The sequence below is a fragment of the Bos indicus x Bos taurus genome, chromosome 3 (genome assembly GCF_003369695.1).
Source record: "Bos indicus x Bos taurus breed Angus x Brahman F1 hybrid chromosome 3, Bos_hybrid_MaternalHap_v2.0, whole genome shotgun sequence".
Taxonomy (NCBI): Eukaryota; Metazoa; Chordata; class Mammalia; order Artiodactyla; family Bovidae; genus Bos; species Bos indicus x Bos taurus.
In genome coordinates this window covers 39,423,999-39,443,076 of record NC_040078.1, presented here as the reverse complement: position 1 = coordinate 39,443,076, position 19,078 = coordinate 39,423,999, and positions in this window count along the sequence as shown.

Here is a 19,078-nt window from a genome sequence, read left to right as displayed (position 1 = left end):
TCTGGTATTCCCATCTCTTGAAGAATTTTCCAGAGTTTGTTGTGGTCCACACAGTCAAAGGGTTTGGCATAGTCAATAAAGCAGAAGTAGATGTTTTTCTGGAACTCTCTTGATTTTTCAATGATCCAATGGATGTTGGAGACTTGACCTCTGGTTCCTCTGCCTTTTCTAAACCTAGCTTGAACATCTGGAGGTTCATGGTTCAAATACTGTTGAAACCTGGCTTGGAGAGTTTTGAGCTATCAAAAATAAGTGCCGTGTTTCAGCTAGCCACAAACTCAGCAGCTTACAACAACCAGCTTTTGTTTTTCTCATTAATGATCTGTATATTATAGGGTACCTCTGTTTCAGCTTTAGGTTGAGTTCAGGTCTGGTCCAGTCTTTCTGTATTGTTCATGGACCAGTAGAATAGATAGAGTGAAATCTTCTCATTATGAACCTAAGGAAGAAAAGAAAATTAAAAGTCTGTGGCTACAACATTTCCCCTCACACTTCATTGATCAAAGTGATCTATAATTTACCCCCAAGGGAGGGGCTATCATTAAACAATAGTCCAAACCATTATACTATCCTTACTCTTTATTGTTCATAATAGTCTCTCTTGTCTAGTTGATTCTTTAGTATCAATGTAAATTCAGTGCTATTTTTACAGCTTCCAGCCCCATCCAGGTTCTTCCAGTCCCACTATTTTTGCTTGGTGCAAAAGTGCTTTGTTGTGAGTAATTGGACTCAATTTAACTAGCTTGACAAAGGGAAATTTATTAGCTCATGTAATCCATAGAATAATTTACAACCAAACCATTTGAAGGAAAAGGTGCAGCTGATCCTTAGGAACAATGAAATTTAGCAACTCAGATGCTGAAAGAAATTTACCTGTTTCTCATCTTTGCTTCTCTTTGTTAGTGAGTTTTATTCTTTCTTATAACTCACTGGCTTAGTTAACATGGTTGGAAACTTATCAAATTTCACACTTTGTGTTTTTCAGCCCCAAAAAGAATCTGCTTCTTTTTCCCTCCAATGAGTTTAAGCAAATCAGAAGTGCTGTGTGTAACAGGTAGCCACCCCTAAACCTAGCAACTATTTCCTCGGTGTAAGGATAAGATCCTATCAATGTAGATAAATGGTGATTTTCACAGAAGCAAAGGAGAGTGTGTGAGTGTGGATCTCTCAAAGTCTTTCATATCTCTCACAGTATTTTTTTCCCCATTTTATTGCTGTAAGCATAACACCAGCTCTGACTCTAGCACAGCTTTCTTGGCCTGGTAATGAATGCTGCTTAGACATGGTGGATGCTGCTATAGTTAGCACATTTGGGTTAACAGGAATTCATCATCTGTACATAGTTTCTGTATATAAATAAGCTTATCTATATGATATAAAATAAATCATTACTAATTCACCTTGTTTTAGTATGATGCTATGGAATAGTACATCAAAATATAATACTATATCCTAAGAGAATATAAAATTTTATATGAGGTCTGAGATGTCATCCAAGTCTCCTTGACGAGAGAACTTCTCTATTCAATAAAAACTGAATAATGTTCCTTCTGTAAATATAGATATTACACTTTAGGGAGAATATATAAATCACACCATCAACTCTAAAACAGCATGACCCTCAAACTGTGAGTCTATCTCATTTGTTGTATTACACACAGGAGAATTATATATTAATCTGACTGCTATTACCAGTGATAACCTCAATAATAGGTGCCTGAAAAGGGGGAATGGCAAGGACTCTGAATGAGCTACTGAAAGCCCGTTAAGTGATGAAGTATGCCTGAAATATACCAAGGGAAAAATATAACCCTCAAAAAAACAGAGGAGTTCCTCACAGGCAGTAAAATAAAATCCTCTGTGGCCATTTCTGCTTTATGTTAAAACCTGAATGTTATGAATAAATGTAACACTGAGTTGAAATAATTTCCCATCTGGTGGCTGACCGAACTGTCTTTTCCTTTTGTTGTTAGCACAGCGGTTAACTATTTGGAAGCAAAAATGAAGGATTTGTCAGGTGGACTGCAAAGAAGAGTCTCACATCAAACTCGGAAAAACTATGCAAAATATACCCTCAGTTCTACATTGTTCCCAACAACTAAAAACCGGCATACAAATGAAAATTAGACATCATTACAGCTTACTATCTGCATGTGTTTGTATTTCTACTCAGAACTATAATTCCTAGCTTATGTGTGTTACTCGCTCAGTCTTGTCCAACTCTTTGCAACCCCTTGGACTGTAGCTCACAAGGTTCCTCTTGCTTCTCCAGGCAGGAATACTGGAATTGGTTTCTATTTCCTCCTCCAAAGGATCTTCCCCACCCAGGGATCAAGCCCAGATGTCCCACATTGCAGGCAGTTTCTTTACCATCTGAGCCACCGGGAAACCCCATTTCCTAGCTTACATATTTGATTACATTGGGAAAATGTTAATGGTCACCCAGTAATGCTGCCTTAAGGAATCCCCAAAAGATAAACACAACACACACACACACACACACACATTAATTTCCATGCTTAAATATATGGTAGATTGATGTCCAGGTTCTGTTATGTATATTTAACAATACAATTAGAGATTTATTTAATAATAGCTATTATTTACACGGTGCTGCACAGAAGATGACTTAAAAGTAGTTCAATTCCTAGCTCAAAAAATTCTGCATTTTCTGTTTGAAGATTAGTTAAAGGTCAGGTATTTGTAATAAAAAGCAGAGTATGTGCTGTTAAAGCTTTATCCAAAGACCTTAAGGATTGCTGCTGCTGCTGCCGCTGCTGCTAAGTCACTTCAGTTGTGTCTGACTCTGTGAGACCCCATAGATGGCAGCCCACCAGGCTCCCCTGTCCCTGGGATTCTCCAAGCAAGAACACTGGAGTGGGTTGCCATTTCCTTCCCCAGTCCTTAAGGATTATGAGCAGCTAAAGATCACAACCTATTGGGAACATCAGGGAAAGCTTCTTGGAGTAGATACCACTTAAAATGAAAATTCAAGAATTTCTAGTACTTTGAAAAATGGATATAATAAAATAATTACTGTACAAGAAATGTGTCTGACGTATAAATCAGTGCCTAATAACTGCTAATTAAGTCTGAATTCAGGTTTCTAGACAGCATAAGAAAATGGAATTAGTAAACAAAAAACATAATTGTGGAGTATACAAATTGTTTGGACCATAGGCTTCATGTAAGATAAGTCTTAGTCATTAAACTGGAGATAGATCACAGTGTGGGAGGTCTCAAATATGCTCTGGGAATTTTGTAGCTTATTAAAAATACAGGAGGGAAACAGAGTGTTCTAGGAAAGAACAAAATAAACATCAGTTCAATTCAGTTCAGTTCAGTCACTCAGTAATGTCAAACTCTTTGCGAACCCATGAATCACAGCACTCCAGGCCTCCCTGTCCATCACCAACTCCCGGAGTCTATCCAAACCCATGTCCATAGAGTTGGTGATGCCATCCAGCCATCTCATCCTCTGTCATCCCCTTCTCCTCCTGCCCTCAATCCTTCCCAGCATTAGGGCCTTTTCCAATGAGTCAACTCTTTGCATGAGGTGGCCAAAGTATTGGAGTTTCAGCTTCAAGATCAGGCCTTCCGATGAACACCCAGGACTGATCTCCTTTAGGATGGACTTGTTGGATTTTCTTGCAGTCCAAGGGACTCTCAAGAGTCTTCTCCAACACCACAGTTTAAAAGCACCAATTCTTTAAGTGGGCTTCCCCGATAGCTCAGTTGGTAAAGAATCTGCCAGCAATGTAGGAGACCCCAGTTCAATTCCTGGGTGGGGATGATCAGCTGGAGAAGGGATAGGCCACCCACTCCAGCATTCTTGTGCTTTCCTGGTGGCTCAGCTGGTAAAGAATCACCCACAATGGAGGAGATCTGGATTCAATTCCTGGGTTGGGAAGATCCCCTGGAGAAGGGAAAAGCTACTTACTCCAGTATTATGACTTGGAGAATTCCATGGACTGTAGTCCATGGGGCCACAAAAAATCTGACACAACTAAATGACATTCACTTTACTATGCTTCATGTAGATTAATCTGACCATAGGTTAGAATGGATTCTAGAGGAGAAATGTGGAGTCACAAAGATCAGTTAAAAGGCTTTTACAATGGTCCCTTTGACAGGCTGTTCACAAATATGCTGGCTCTCCTTTTGAGCAAATGGTAAGATTTCATTTCTTTGTCAAGTTGAAGCTAGAGCAGCCATATGACTTGCTCCCCAGGTGCCTCCTTCACTCCTCACTGTCTATGTGGATATATCTACATACACTTCCTGGAGCCTTGAGTAAGGATGACATTCATGCAAAGCAGTACCCTCAACCAGTTGGCACTTCACTTTTAGCATGGGTGAGAAAAAGTCTTTAAAAAACAAGCCATTGAGATTTGAGGATATTTTTTATTGTTCCATAACCAGGCCTTTTGTTACTATTGTTCATTCACTGTCACCTCTGACTCTTTGCAACTCCACAGACTGCAGCATGCCAGGCTTCCCTGTCCTTCACTATCTTCCGGAATTTGCTCAAACTCATGTCCATTGAGTCAATGATGCCATCCAACCATCTCATCCTCTGTCACTCCGTTCTCCTCCTGCCCCCAATCTTTCCCAGCATCAGGCTCTTTTCCAATTAGTTAGCTTTTCAAATGGGAGAAGGCAATGGAACCCCACTCCAGTACTCTTGCCTGGAAAATCCCATGGATGGAGGAGCCTGGTAGGCTGCAGTCGATGGGGTTGCTAGGAGTCAGACATGACTGAGCGACTTCACTTTCACTTTTCACTTTCATGCATTGGAGAAAGAAATGGCAACCCACTTTCTTGCCTGGAGAATCCCAGGGATGGGGGAGACTGATGGGCTGCTGTCTATGGGGTCGCACAGGGTCGGACACAACTGAAGTGACTTAGCAGCAGCAACATCAGGGGAGCTAAAGCTTCAGCATCAGTTCTTCCAATGAATCTTCAGGGTTGATTTCCTTTAGGATTGACTGGTTTGATCTCCTTGCTGTCAGGTAATCAGAATTTGCACTAGCATCAAGTTAGGGAAAGAGAAATAGATATGAAGTTGTTATTTTATGGACAGAATATTGTTTAGATTGTTTTTATTCCATCTGGCATTCTAGTTTTCCTCTAGTATTACAACTTCTGACTCTAAGCTCCTCCTGAACTTCCTTGAGATATGAAACATCATTTTGGATGAAACCATGTGACACTGGGAAATTTAAACTCATGCAACATTTAGAAAAGAGATAAGCAAACAGGAAATTACAACCAATAATAGTCAAAGAAAGCTTGGAAAAAAATAAGAAGCATTATCATTAACGCTTACACTCTTCCTAAAATTTTTCTGATCCTCTGTTGTTTCTTTGGGGCTTCCCTGGTGGCTTAGATGGTAAAGAATCTGCCTGCAATGTGGGAAACAGGTAGAGTTAGGATACCAACTTCCTTAGAATCAGTTGGAGTCTTGACAGAAATACAAATTTATGAGTCCTAACACAGTTACAAGTACTAATATCCCTGGTGGTAGAGCCCAGTAATCTGTACTCCACATTAAAATTTCAGAGACCTACAGTGCCACTCCAAATTGTTAGACTCACAACTAATGTTAACATCCTCTCCCTTCTCTAAACTCCTGAGACATTTTTTTTCTTTCTGCAAGTATTACAACCTTGAACATGATCCACATAATTGCTAGTAATTTGTGATATCTTATATTTTTAGTGTGTGTGCTCCCAGGAGCCATGAACATGTTTACATCTTTATTCTCCACAGTGTGTGGCACAGTTGTCTCACAGTAGAGATTGAAAACCTGTACTCTATGTACAGTTCTTTGACCTTCATCACACAAATAGGGAAGAGAGAAGAGCTGCTAAATGACACTGAATATCTCCTGGAAACTGTGAGAAACCCTATGGAAATCCTAGAGGTAGAAACTAGCAACAACACTCAATCATGATCTCAAAGTTCCTTGAAGGAAACACTGCCATCTTTGGCATTGCAATAGCTCTTGACAATTTATAGCAGGTGTTCTACAACATCTACCCCTGAAAAACTGGTACTTTTAACAGTGTACTTGACAGTAAATTCTGGGAAACATGACTGACTCCTTGGTTTGCTCACTTGAACATTCAAGTCTTTCATAAATATCTATGGATAGAAAACCTGAGACATATGCTTTGGCCATACAGAACACACATTGTGTGAAAATTTCAAAATGCAGAGGGTTTCTCAAATAACTGGAGCACAAATGAAAAATGTCAACTCTGTGATTGAATATAACATTCTATTCTACCTAAGATGGTGGTTTTATAGATGTTCTAGTTTATCAAAACATACAGTGACAGCCTTTTTTTGCTCTCTACAAGGATGTAACTGCCAAACAATAAATACCACTGAACTGAGATCTAGGTTATGAATGTTCTGTATCCAGTACAAAACCCTTAAATTCTCTTTGGTGTTTCTCTCCATGAAATGAAGAGTACACTTGCAGCTGGAAGTTTAACTAAACTATACTGGCTGGAAGATCTATTTTTGCTCCACAAATTCTGCCATTATTTAATTAATATTTATACAGTAGAGAAGTGAATGTAGTTTCAATGAGAGAAAGATTCTTATACACATATGTGTTTGGAACGACTAGGTCATTCTATTTCAGTCTATGTATTCTATTATAAATGCAATACATTAAAATATACAGGTCATATACAGGTAATGAACATAGGACAAGGTCAAGTCACTGAGGATTTTTCCCTAGGAAGCTGAATTTTGGCTACTTAATCTGATCACAGACTCCCAGAAATATCACAAGTCTGGAGTGTGATGGATATTTTTAAGGCAACATTTTTCTTTCACTCTTTGTGATACCCTTTCTATTTAAATTTCTGTTTCTGCCTCTCCCCTTTTTCACAGCAATGGTAAGTCCTTTGTCTAGGTCATCTATAACTGTGTTATGTAGCATATGATCTGTGACCATAGAGTTCAATAGCTTTTTCCTGTTGCTTACTGGTTGTAGGCTTACCTTTTGACCTTATGTACTGTTTCGTGTGATGCCAAGTCAGCCATTTGGGGAGAGGGTTAGTGACCTCATTGACAATATAAAGTGGCCAAACCTGTTCCCTGTAACCTTCAATGAGTAAGACAAAAAGGGGGCAAATGCATAAAATGGCAATATAACCAGCTATACTTTTAAAAAAAAAGAAAAGTTGTGAACATGAATAAAAGCCTTCTGTGCATTATGGTTTATGTATTTCTATTTTAATACACATTTTTGTTATAGCATTAGTTGGTAGAATAATTGTGTGCTTTATAGCCACTAAAAAGGGGAAGGGCACAGACTTTTGATGAAATTTTCTGTGATAAGGTATATTAATAAGATATATTAAATAATTTATAATTCAATATTGGTGGAATGAAATACCAAAGAAAGAGATGACAGTCTCTAATGAAATAATGATACGTAATGAGACTTCTAACTACTCATCTTCACTTTCTAGATGAAACACATTTTTTAAAATCATTCCTGCCACAATTTTACAACTGCTGGTTCTTCATTATATCTCTGGCTCTTTTCTCCCACTTAATCTGAGTAAGTGATTACTAGAGTTCAAATCAATTTCAAGTGAACTTTCATCCAGCACCTGCAAGTCTAGGACACTACCTTCCCCCTCCACATCATATCATGAACCAACTAATTTCACTTTGGATGAACCCAACTCCCCAGAACTTGGACCCCTCTTTTATCCCAAGTTGTTTTTCATACAACTATATAATATAAATATGTTTATGTTTATTTTATGTCTCCATCTCATCTCTTTCTCAACATTTAAATTCTTTTTAATTTTTTTAAATTGGAGGATAATTGTTTTATCATGTTGTACTGCTGCTGCTGCTAAGTCGCTTCAGTCATGTCTGACTCTGTGCGACCCCATAGACGGCAGCCCACTAGGCTCCTCTGTCCCTGGGATTCTCCAGGCAAAAACGCTGGAGTGGGTTGCCATTTCCTTCTCCAATGCATGAAAGTGAAAAGTGAAAGTGAAGTCGCTCAGTCATGTCCCACTCTTAGTGACCCCATGGACTGCAGCCTACCAGGCTTCTCTGTCCATGGGATTTTCCAGGCAAGAGTACTGGAGTGGGATGCCATTGTTTCTACCATACAACAACATGAATTAACCATAGGTATATATAAGTTCCCTCCCTCTTGAACTTCCCACCCACCCTCCCCACCCCTTCCCACCCCTCTAGGTTGTTACAGAGCACTGGGTTGAGCTCCTTGTGTTAAAAAACAACTCTCTTTTGCTGTCTCGTACACAGGGTTATTGTTATCATCTTTCTAAATTCCATATATATGCGTTAGTATACTGTATTGGTGTTTTTCCTTCTGGATTACTTCACTCTGTATAATAGGCTCCAGTTTCATCCACCTCATTAGAACTGATTCAAATGAATTCTTTTTAATGGCTGAGTAATACTCCATTGTGTATATGTACCACAGCTTTCTTATCCATTCATCTGCTGATGGACATCTAGGTTGCTTCCATGTCCTGAGATGCCAGTCCAGGTTCAATGCACGATACTGGATGCTTGGGGCTAGTGCACTGGGACGACCCAGAGGGATGGTATGGGGAGGGAGGAGGGAGGAGGGTTCAGGATGGGGAGCACATGTATACCTGTGATGGATTCATTTTGATATTTGGCAAAACTAATACAATTATATAAAGTTTAAAAACAAAATAAAATTAAAAAAAAAACTCTCCACTAGCTATCTATTTTACACATGATAAATGTATATGTTTCAAATGCTACTCTCTCAATTTGTCTCATACTCTCCTTCCCCTGCTGTGCCTGCTATGTCTAGAAGTCTGTTCTCTGTGTCTACATCTCTCTTCCTGTCCTGAAAATAGGTTCATCAGTACCATTTTTCTAGATTCCATATTTATATATATATGTGCATTATATATATTCCATATATATATATATATGCATTATTATATGATATTCATTTTTCTATTTCTGACTTATTTTGCTGTGTATAACAGGCTCTAGGTTCATCCACCACAGTTCAACTGACTCAATTTTGTCCCTTTTTATTGCTGACTATTATTCCATTGTATCTGTGTGTCACAATTTCTTCATCTATTTAACTGTCAGTGGACATTTAGGTTGCTTCCATGTTCTAGCTATTGTAAATAGTGCTGCAATGAACTTTGGGGTACATGTGACTTTTTCAATTAGGTTTTCTCAGGATGTATGCCCAGTAGTGGGATTGCTGGGTCATGTGATAGTTTTATTCCTAGTTTTTAAAGAAACATCAGTACTGTTCTCCATAGTGGCTGTATCAAGTTACAATACCACCAACTGTGCAGGAGGGTTCCCTTTTCTCCACACCTTTGCCAGCATTCATTGTTTGTAGATTTTTTTTGATGATGGCTATTCTGACCATTGTGAGATGATACCTCATTGTAGTTTTGATTTTCATTTCTCTAATAATGAGCAATGTTGAACATGTCTTCATGAGTTTGTTGGGCACGTGTATATCACCTGCAACATTTAGATTCTTGAGGAGAAACTTCAAGTATATATATTTTTTATAATTTCTCTTTGTGTTCTGTAGGTAAAATATGGTGTAAATATATGACTAAATAGACAAGTACCCAAGTCCTCTCCCATCAGCCTTTCACTGATGTCTAAAATTTTACTCTTAACAAATTTTTAGTTGTATTGCAAACATTAACTTCTCTGACTAAACTTCTCTCAAAATAGTTTCCTATATAAAGTGAAAAGCACACAAATTCAAAGCTACCTTATGAAGAATGAGTGTCACCAGCATCTTTATCTCAGTTCAAAACCCCCAGTGCTGAGCAGAGGACACTGCACTGAAGGCAAGTATTAATACCCTACAATGTTAGAGCAACTAAAGCCCCCACATAGAGACAGGGGACACCTTTCTGTACAAGAGGTGCTTAGGGATTAGGTTCAAGGGAAACATTTAGGACTTGTCTTGAAGTTGTATGTATTTGTAATTGGATTGTTTGCTTATATAGGATGTTTTAGGGAGAGATTTGCTAAAGACTTTAAGATTCTTTCCAAGCCACACCTTGGTACAGATAGTGTGAATGCAAGTGTCGAGGGGTTAGAGACCAGCTATGGTACTTCCACCTTATTAATTTAATCAATAAATATGTTATGAGTACCAACTATTGCTTTAGACATTAACGAGACCGTAAAAAAACAAAATAGTTTATTTCTAAGCAATCCATGGAACTGACTTCCAGCTCTTGCATCTTGGTTATCACAGCCCCTTCAAAGTCAGGTGGAATGTTTCTTTCCTCACAGCATTTCTGAGAATTAAAATAGCCATTCCATCCCTTTTTCCATGAGAGATTTATCAGATAAGAGCACAATATTGAAACAATAAATCCACTCAGTAAAAACCAAGCAAAATAGCTACTCGATCACAATTAGTTGCTCATCAGAAGTACTACCCTTAGGAGAGAGAAGAAAAAAGGCCCATATGTCCTGGATGTATCTTCTCTGGGGATGTGGTTCACAGGTAAATGGTGAGGAGTCAGTTTAAAGTCAAATAAGATTAGTAAGGGAATGTTGTAAGCAGGAAAAAATAGAAAAAATACAGAGAGGGCTGATTATCGGTTATCTTCACATAAAGAGGTGTCATGAATCCTTTGACACATCTTGAATTCATCTCTATCTTGTGGGCAGCCCAGATTTCCATGCTCAAAGGAGTCCAAAGACTCCTTTGGTTCACCAAAGAGTGAACCATGAACCACTACTTTCGGACAAGTGGTCATAGCTTGGTTAATTTTGTTTTTCTAAGAAACACATGAATTTTGTGTTTGTTTGTTTTTTTTTTAAACAAAGCACTGATTAAAAAAAAAAAAGAACACAAAACCCGGAGTCTCCTCAAAGACAAATCTGTGTCTTTATTAGACAAAATATTTACCACGAGGATAAAGTCTGAATGGTTAGCAAAGAAATCCTTTTTACTCCAGACAAAATGTCTATTATCTTGTCAAAAAAAAAAAAAAAAACTTTACACTTTTAAAATATATCATACAAAACAGTTTTATGTGTAATATGTTAAATAGTAAATAATTATAAAAGAAAAATGAAATGCTTACCATCAACTTCATAGCTCACAACAACATGTTATCTTACAGTTTCTGTGAGTCAGGAGTCTGGGCACAGCTTTCCTGAGTCATCTGCATCAAGGCCATTGTTTTGGGGCTCAAAAGGCTGCAAAATAAGTGTCAGCCAGGGCTGCAGTCTCCTGTCAAGGCTCAGCTGAGGAAATGTCCACTTCCTAGCACATGTGATTGTTGGTAGAATCAGCTCCTATGGTTTAAATGACTGTTTCATTTCCTCCTGGGAGTGAGAGGAAGGCTTCCCCTACTTCCTTGCCATGCAGGTCTCTCCATCAGTTCAATTGCTCAGTTGTGTCCAACACTTTGTGACCCCATGGACTGCAGAATGTCAGGCTTCCCAGTCCATCACAAACTCCCGAAGCTTGCTCTAACTCATGTCCATAGAGTTGGTGATGCCATCCAACAACTCATCCTCTGTCGTCCCCTTTGTCTCCTGCCTTCAGTCATTCCCAATATCAGCGTCTTTTCCAATGAGTCAGTTCTTTGGATCAGATGGCCAAAGTATTGGAGTTTCAGCTTTAGCACCAGTCCTTCCATTGAATATTCAGGACTTATTTCTTTTAGGATGGACTGGTTTGATCTCCTTGCAGTCCAAGGGACTCTCAAGAATCTTCTCCAACACCACAGTTCAAAAGCATCAGTACTTTGGTGCTCAGCTTTCTTTGTGGTCCAACTCTCACATCCATACATGACTACTGGAGAAACCATAGGTTTGACTAGATGGACCTTTGTTGGCAAAGTAATCTCTCTGCTTTTTAATATGCTGTCCTGGTGGGCTGCCGTCTATTGGGTCGCACAGAGTCAGACACAACTGAAATGACTTAGCAGCAGCAGCAGCAGGTTTTTCATAGCTTTTCTTCCAAGGAGAAAGCATCTTTTAATTTCATGGCTGCAGTCAACATCTGCAGTGATCTTGGAACCCGAGAATATAAAGTCTGTTACTCTTTCCATTGTTTCCCCATCTATTTGCCATGAAGTGATGGGACCAGATGCTATGATCTTGGTTTTTTGAATGTTGAATTTTAAGCCAACTTTTTTGCTTTCCTCTTTCACTTTCATCAAGAGGCTCTTTAGTTTCTCTTTGCTTTCTTCCATAAAGGTGGTGTCATCTGCATATCTGAGGTTATTGATATTTCTCCAGGCAATCTTGACTCCTGCTTGTGCTTTTCCAGCCTGGCATTTTGCATCATGTACTCTGCATAGAAGTTAAATAAGTAGGGTGACGTACTCCTTTCCTTATTTGGAACCAGTCTTTTGTTCCATGTCCAATTGTAACTGCTTTTGACCTGCCTACAGATTTCTCAGGAGGCAAGTAAGGTGGTTTGGTATTCCCATCTCTTGAAGAATTTTCCACAGTTTGTTGTGATCCACATGGTCAAAGGCTTTGGTGTAGTCAATAAAGCAGAAGAAGATGTGTTTCTGGAATTATTTTGCCTTTTCTATATGGGTCTCTCCATAGGACAGCTTAAAACATAGCAGTTTGTTTCCTCAAATCCAGTAAGGGAGAAAGAGTCTACTAGCAAGATAGATGATAATTTTATGCAATGTAACCACAGAAGTGTTATCCCATTACCTTTGCAGTATTCCATTAACTCAAAGCAAGTTATAAGTTCTGCCCACATGCCAGGAGAGGAAACTACACAGGTGTGATAAATTATATTGGGGGTCATCCTAGAACCTGGCCACCATAGTCCACCCTCCCACCCTTCCATCTGAACAATACAGAGTTTACAACCATCTTATCCCATGATAGCATCTACTCAAATGCCATCATCAAAATCATCTGTGGTGTTAGAGAAGACTCTTGAGAGTCCCTTGGACTGAAAGGAGATCCAACCAGTCAATCCAAAGGAAATCAGTTATGAATATTCATTGGAAGGACTGATGCTGAAGCTGAAGCTGAAGCTCCAATACTTTGGCCACCTGATGGGAAGAGCTCACTCATTAGAAAAGACCCTGAAGCTGGAAAAGGTTGAAGGTAGAAGAAGGTGATGACAAAGAGCAAGATGGTTGAATGGCATCACTGACAATAGACAGAAGTTTGAGCAAGCTCCGAGAGATGGTAAAGTACAGGGAAGCTTGTGTGCAGCAGTCCATAGGGTTGCAAAGTGTCAGACATGACTGAGCAACTGAAGAACAATAACAAATCAGGTGTAAGAGTGGATAAGGCTCCTTGGGTTAGTTCTTCTTGATCCATAGACATAAAACTATAGAGACAAATTATATTCTCTCCACATTGAAAATACAATGGTAAAGACAGGCATCGGGAAACTTTTATAGAGTTTCTTGTTCAGAAATGGGGGCTATGAGTGCTACAGATAAGTCATCAGCCCATGGCAATTCTGTTGTGCGGCTGGACAAAAGCTGGATATTCCTTGATTCGGTCTTAAAGGCCTGGGGATAGTTCACTGTGAGTCTTGGTTCCACTCTGAATCATCCTTCTATTTTTATGAAAAGTAGCATGCATAAGTAGCTGAATAGTTTTATCAGCATCCTGATGTTAGAATCTTAGGAGTCCAACAACTGCTTCTCATTTTGCAGTCTCATATCTCTTTCAGTTCAAGTTTTCAGGACTGTGCTTTGTGTGTTTCTTTTTCTTTTTTGGCTAAAATAACTTTCTCAAAAACTTGTGGATCTTCTGTAGATTCCATTAAGGTTCACTCCATTAGACAAGAGTCACACCCACTGAGCTCTTTCAGAAGAACACTTCTTACCTCGAACTTCTGCTGAGAAGGCTGAGACACACATGATTATTTTTCCTAGAGGCCCCATTGTCAGAAAAACTCTATAAGGCACACTTTTGTCTCTAATGGGTCCTCTGTATGACTGAATACTCTGATATATTGATCTTTCTAACCTCTTCACAAAACAGTCACTTCCTCAGTGTTTTCTCTAGACCATGGCTTATCTTAATTCCACTTTCTTCTAATAATGCTTAGAAGCTGTTTCTTAATTTTAGCGTCTTTTGCTATGTGGAAAGGCTGAGAATTTTCAACAGTTAAGTCCTGGTTCCCTCAAGTTTAACAGTTCTTCCATCAGTTTATGCTTCTCTTCTCATATTGTCCTTTAAGCAGGAGGAAACCAGGTAATATTTTCCTTGGAAATCTCCTTACCTGGATAACCAAGTTTATCACTCACATGTTCTTATTTACACATAGATGGATAGAATTTCATGAAGCTTACTGCTAGTACTATGACAATGATCTCTCTGGTTTAAAGAACAAGTTCCTCTCTTTTAAGCCCTCACTTGCAACACCCTTGAAGTGCAGATCTATACCAACAGGTTATTGGAGGCATACTCTGCTTTCTCCATCATTGATGCTATTGTAATTGGAAACATGGAGGTCTGTAATATCTGCTAATGTAACTTGCATGTGTTCTCTGTTCCTGCTCAGGTTTTCTCCCAGATGTGCCTTTTCTATCTTACAGTGGATTGTTTCTGAACACACCCTACCCTAAGTTTTGGTGTGTCTGACAGAACCAGTTCATAATTGGCAGTTCTACTTGCATTCTAACATGGTGCTCCATGATCAAACCTTCTGTATCTGAAAGGTCCATATAACATAAAATGTATGTTTATAAAAAAAAGTATATAACTCTTTAATGAGGACACCTAGGAGTCTGTCGGAGAAGGCAATGGCAACCCACTCCAGTACTCTTGCCTGGAAAATCCCATGGATGGAGGAGCCTGTCAGGCTGCAGTCCATGGGGTCGCACAGAGTCAGACACGACTGAAGTGACTTAGCAGCAGCAGCAGCAGCAGGAGTCTGTATTGTGATCTTCCACTGGAGCACATTGCACATTTTTATTTGCCTGCATCTTTTGCTACCACTGACATGTCTAATTTCATGGAGTCTGGCTGATTGTATGACACATGTGGTGGGAATACTTGTACTAAATGTGAACCTGCTGCAGAAATCTCTCCTGATCTATGCCCCGTTTAGTGTCAGTAGTCTTCCATAAGATTTCCAATGTATTGAAAGTGAAAGCGAAGTCTCTCAGTCGGGTCCAACTCTTTGCGACCCCACTGACTATAGCCTACCAGGCTTCTCCGTCCATGGGATTTTCCAGACAAGAATACTGGAGTGGGTTGCCATTTCCTTCTCCAGGAGATCTTCCCAACCCAGGGTTTGAACCCAGGTCTCCTGTATTGCAAGCAGATGCTTTACCATCTGAGCTACCAGGGAAGTCCCTCCAATGTATTAGTCAGATTCATTATTCATAGATATAACCCAAAGATGCCTAACAGATGCTGTGCTTCCTTCTTTGTAGTAGGGAATGAAATCTGCAGCTATTTGTCTTTGACTTTGAAGGAAATGTTCTGGAATGTTCTTGACTAATGGATAAAAATGAAGTGGAGTCATAGGTCTCTAAATTTTCATAGAATTTCCCTTCTACCTTCTGGAGCACGTGTGTCTTCCCAAGCTTCTAGCATATTAGCTACCTCCAGTTTGATCTGTCTAATCATGATGTCATTAATTAGTATGTAATGGATTAGTATAATATTTAATGAGACGTCTAGGACATTAGAAAAGACCTTGGTTCTGGTAAAGATTGAAGGCAAAAGGAGAAGGGAGTGGCAGAGGATGAGATGGTTATATATCATCACCAACTCAATGGACATGAATTTGATTAAACTCTGGTAGACAGTGGGCTTCCCTTGTGTCTCTGCTGGTAAAGACTCTGCGTGCAATGTGGGAGACCTGGGTTTGATCCCTGGGTTGGGAAGATCCCTGGAGAAGGGAAAGGCTACCCACCCCAGTATTCTGGCCTGGAGAATTCCATAGACTACAGTCCAGGGGGTCGCAAAGAGTCAGACACTACTGAGTGACTTTCACTTTCACTTTTCACTGGTACACAGTGGAGGATAGAGGAGCCTGGCATGCTGCAGTCCATGGGGCCGCAGAGTCAGACATGACTTAACAACTGAACGACAATAACCAGGACATTAATATCTGTTCAGACTACGTCATGACAGAGGGTGGTAGATTTAACATGTCCCTGAGGCAAAACTATAAATAAATGTTTTCTATCCCATGTGGTTGTAAACTTTTTGATTCTCTTTTCTAATTGGAATCTAAAAAGAACACATTTGCCAAATTAAATACTGTGTGACAGCTTTGTATGACCTATTAATTTTCTCAAGCAATGATAACTTATCTGTCAGTCTAGCTACAACTGAGGGAGCCTGTGATATTCTATAGGCATTCTTCAAGTCTCTGTATTTTATACAGGGATGAAAGTGGAGAAATAAATACTTAGAGATATGAATGGAACCACCACACCTGCATCTTTTAGGTCTTTAATGATAGTACTAATCCCCACCATCACTTTTGGGATGCAGTATTTTTCTTAAATTGCTATTTTATTTAGGGCTTGAAGCAATTTCAGAGATTTCTACATGGCCTTCCTCATCTATGATAGTCCTTACCTTATAACAGCAAAGACCCAACATGGAGATTCTTCCAACTACTAAGCATATCAAATCAAATTATATTTCGGGACTGGAGAGGTGACCAGTGGATGAGTCTATGGCCCTAATGAGTATTGTATATTAAGTTTTACCAAGACGTCCATCTAATATTTTTTTTTTTCTCCTAAGTCTTAATTGCATTGGGGAGGGAGAGTTGCAAAAACAATTTGGATCTATGGGTAGCAATATCAATTTAATCCCTTAAAAATTCTGAATATTCTCCTTTACCCAATGTTCAGTCACTCCAGTAATGTCTATAGGTCTTTAAGGAAAGAACTTGTGCAATCATTAAAGTATATATCTATTGCAGTGTTGCAGGGTCTTTCCTCCTAGGAAAGTGACCACCTTTTCTGTCAATGGGTTCTGGACCTAAAATTTGGCTGATATCTACAAATTGATCTGGAAATTGTGACTTGAGCAACAATAATCACCTTAGGTATCCTGATTCTTCATTCTTTTTTCTGATTATAGATGTTCTCAAGAACCTTTGTAAGGTGTACCATTTGGCTCTACAGTGTACTAAGAGTCTCTGTAATTTTATGTAAGTTGGAGTCCACTGACTTCTCTTCCAACCTTGCAAGTTTCTTTAGTAATTGTGGCCTCTGACTTCTAGAGGTTGTTGTAGCAAAACCTGTTCTCCATTATTGCAAGACTCCATATTTCCATTGATATTAATGTAATCAGGACCGTGACCACTACTTCTATTAATACTCTAACCTGAAGAAAACAGCCACCACTGAACTTTCTTTAGTGATGTTGAGGTGCCTTTTATTAGCACATCTCTGATGGTTGGAGGACGGCATTTCCTCCCAGCCCTCCTTTGAAACATAATCCTCTGATAGATCTGTTTACCTAGGATAATATTAATATATGCAATAGATCCATTCCCAATCTTAGGATCCTGCTGCTACTGCTGCTAAGTTGCTTCAGTCATGTCTGACTCTGTGCGACCCCATAGACAGCAGCCTACCAGGCTCCCCCGTCCCTGGGATTCTCCAGGCAAGAACACTGGAGTGGGTTGCCATTTCCTTCTCCAATGCATGAAAGTGAAAAGTGAAAGTGAAGTTGCTCAGTCGTGTCCAACTCTTAGCGACCCCATGGACTGCAGCCCACCAGGCTCCTCTGTCCATGGGATTTTCCAGGCAAGAGTACTGGAGTGGGGTGCCATTGTCTTCTCCGCTTAGGATCCTAGGTTTTTGCAATCAAAACACTGATGTTAGCATAATAGACAGCCTTGGTTGGAATCTCTGGGGATCTGTAGCTCTAGGTTTTTGCAATCAAACACTGATGTTAGCATAATAAACAGCCTTGGTTGGAATCTCTGGGGATCTGTAGCTCTGTCAGATTCTGAGTCTGCTTCTCAGCTGAAACAGCTCTTCCACTGTAGGAGACAACTTCTTATATGCTGCCAAATAAAGCCCTCAGTCATCTTCTTCCTACTGTCTCCTGTAACTTTGGTTTCTTACTATCCTTCTGTGAGTCATCAGTGCAATTTACTGAGCTAAGCCATTGTCATTGTAGGTGTTGTCCCTTTCCACAGTTTTTGAATGCCTGAACATTGCACTCTAGCACAGAAGTTTATCTCCACTGGGATGTGTTCAGAGGTCAATATATCAGTGAAATATTTACAAGTGGACTCATCCTTATACTGTATGCGTGCTAAGTCTCTTCAGTAGTGTCTGACTCTTTGTGACCCTATGGACTGTAGCCCACCAGGCTCCTCTGTCCATGAGATTCTCCAGGCAAGAATACTAGAGGGGTTGCCATACCCTTCTTCGGGACATCTTCCCAACCCAGAGATCAAACATGTGTCTCATGGTCTCCTGCATTGGCAGGAGGATTCTTTAGCACTAGCACCATCTGGGAAGCCCTATGCTAGGCCCTAGGCATTAGAACAAAAATGGGCTCTTGTCCCCAGGAGACAAGCTGCCAGCTACAAGATTTATTTCCTTGAAGGAATATGGCCTTCAAAATTCTCTTAACATTGCATCCAGCTCAGCCATTCAGTTTCTTCAGTGAATGGCTTTCTCTGATCCTCTTGTCTACCATATATTTAGTAACTAAATCTCATAGATGGGAATTCCCTGGCTGTCCAGTGGTTAGGACTCAGTGCTTTCACTGCTGTGGGCCTAGGTTTGATCCTTGGTCAGGGAAATAAGATTCCACAAACCACAAGGCATGACCATTAAAATATATATATATATATACACACATATATATATATATATATTCAAGGGCATTGTTTCATTTATGGGAATATGAGTATTTATTTTTCCCTTATTCACACTTTATTTTTCTCACTCTTGGTGTAAGAAAGAAGGATAAGTTGGATGTCTCTTTAGGTTAATAATGAATTGGTATTAGGTTAAGAAAGAGAGTCCTTACTGGCAAGAAAAAAAATTTTATGTTTTTTGAATGCTAGAAGACTTAAGCCTCCTCATACTAG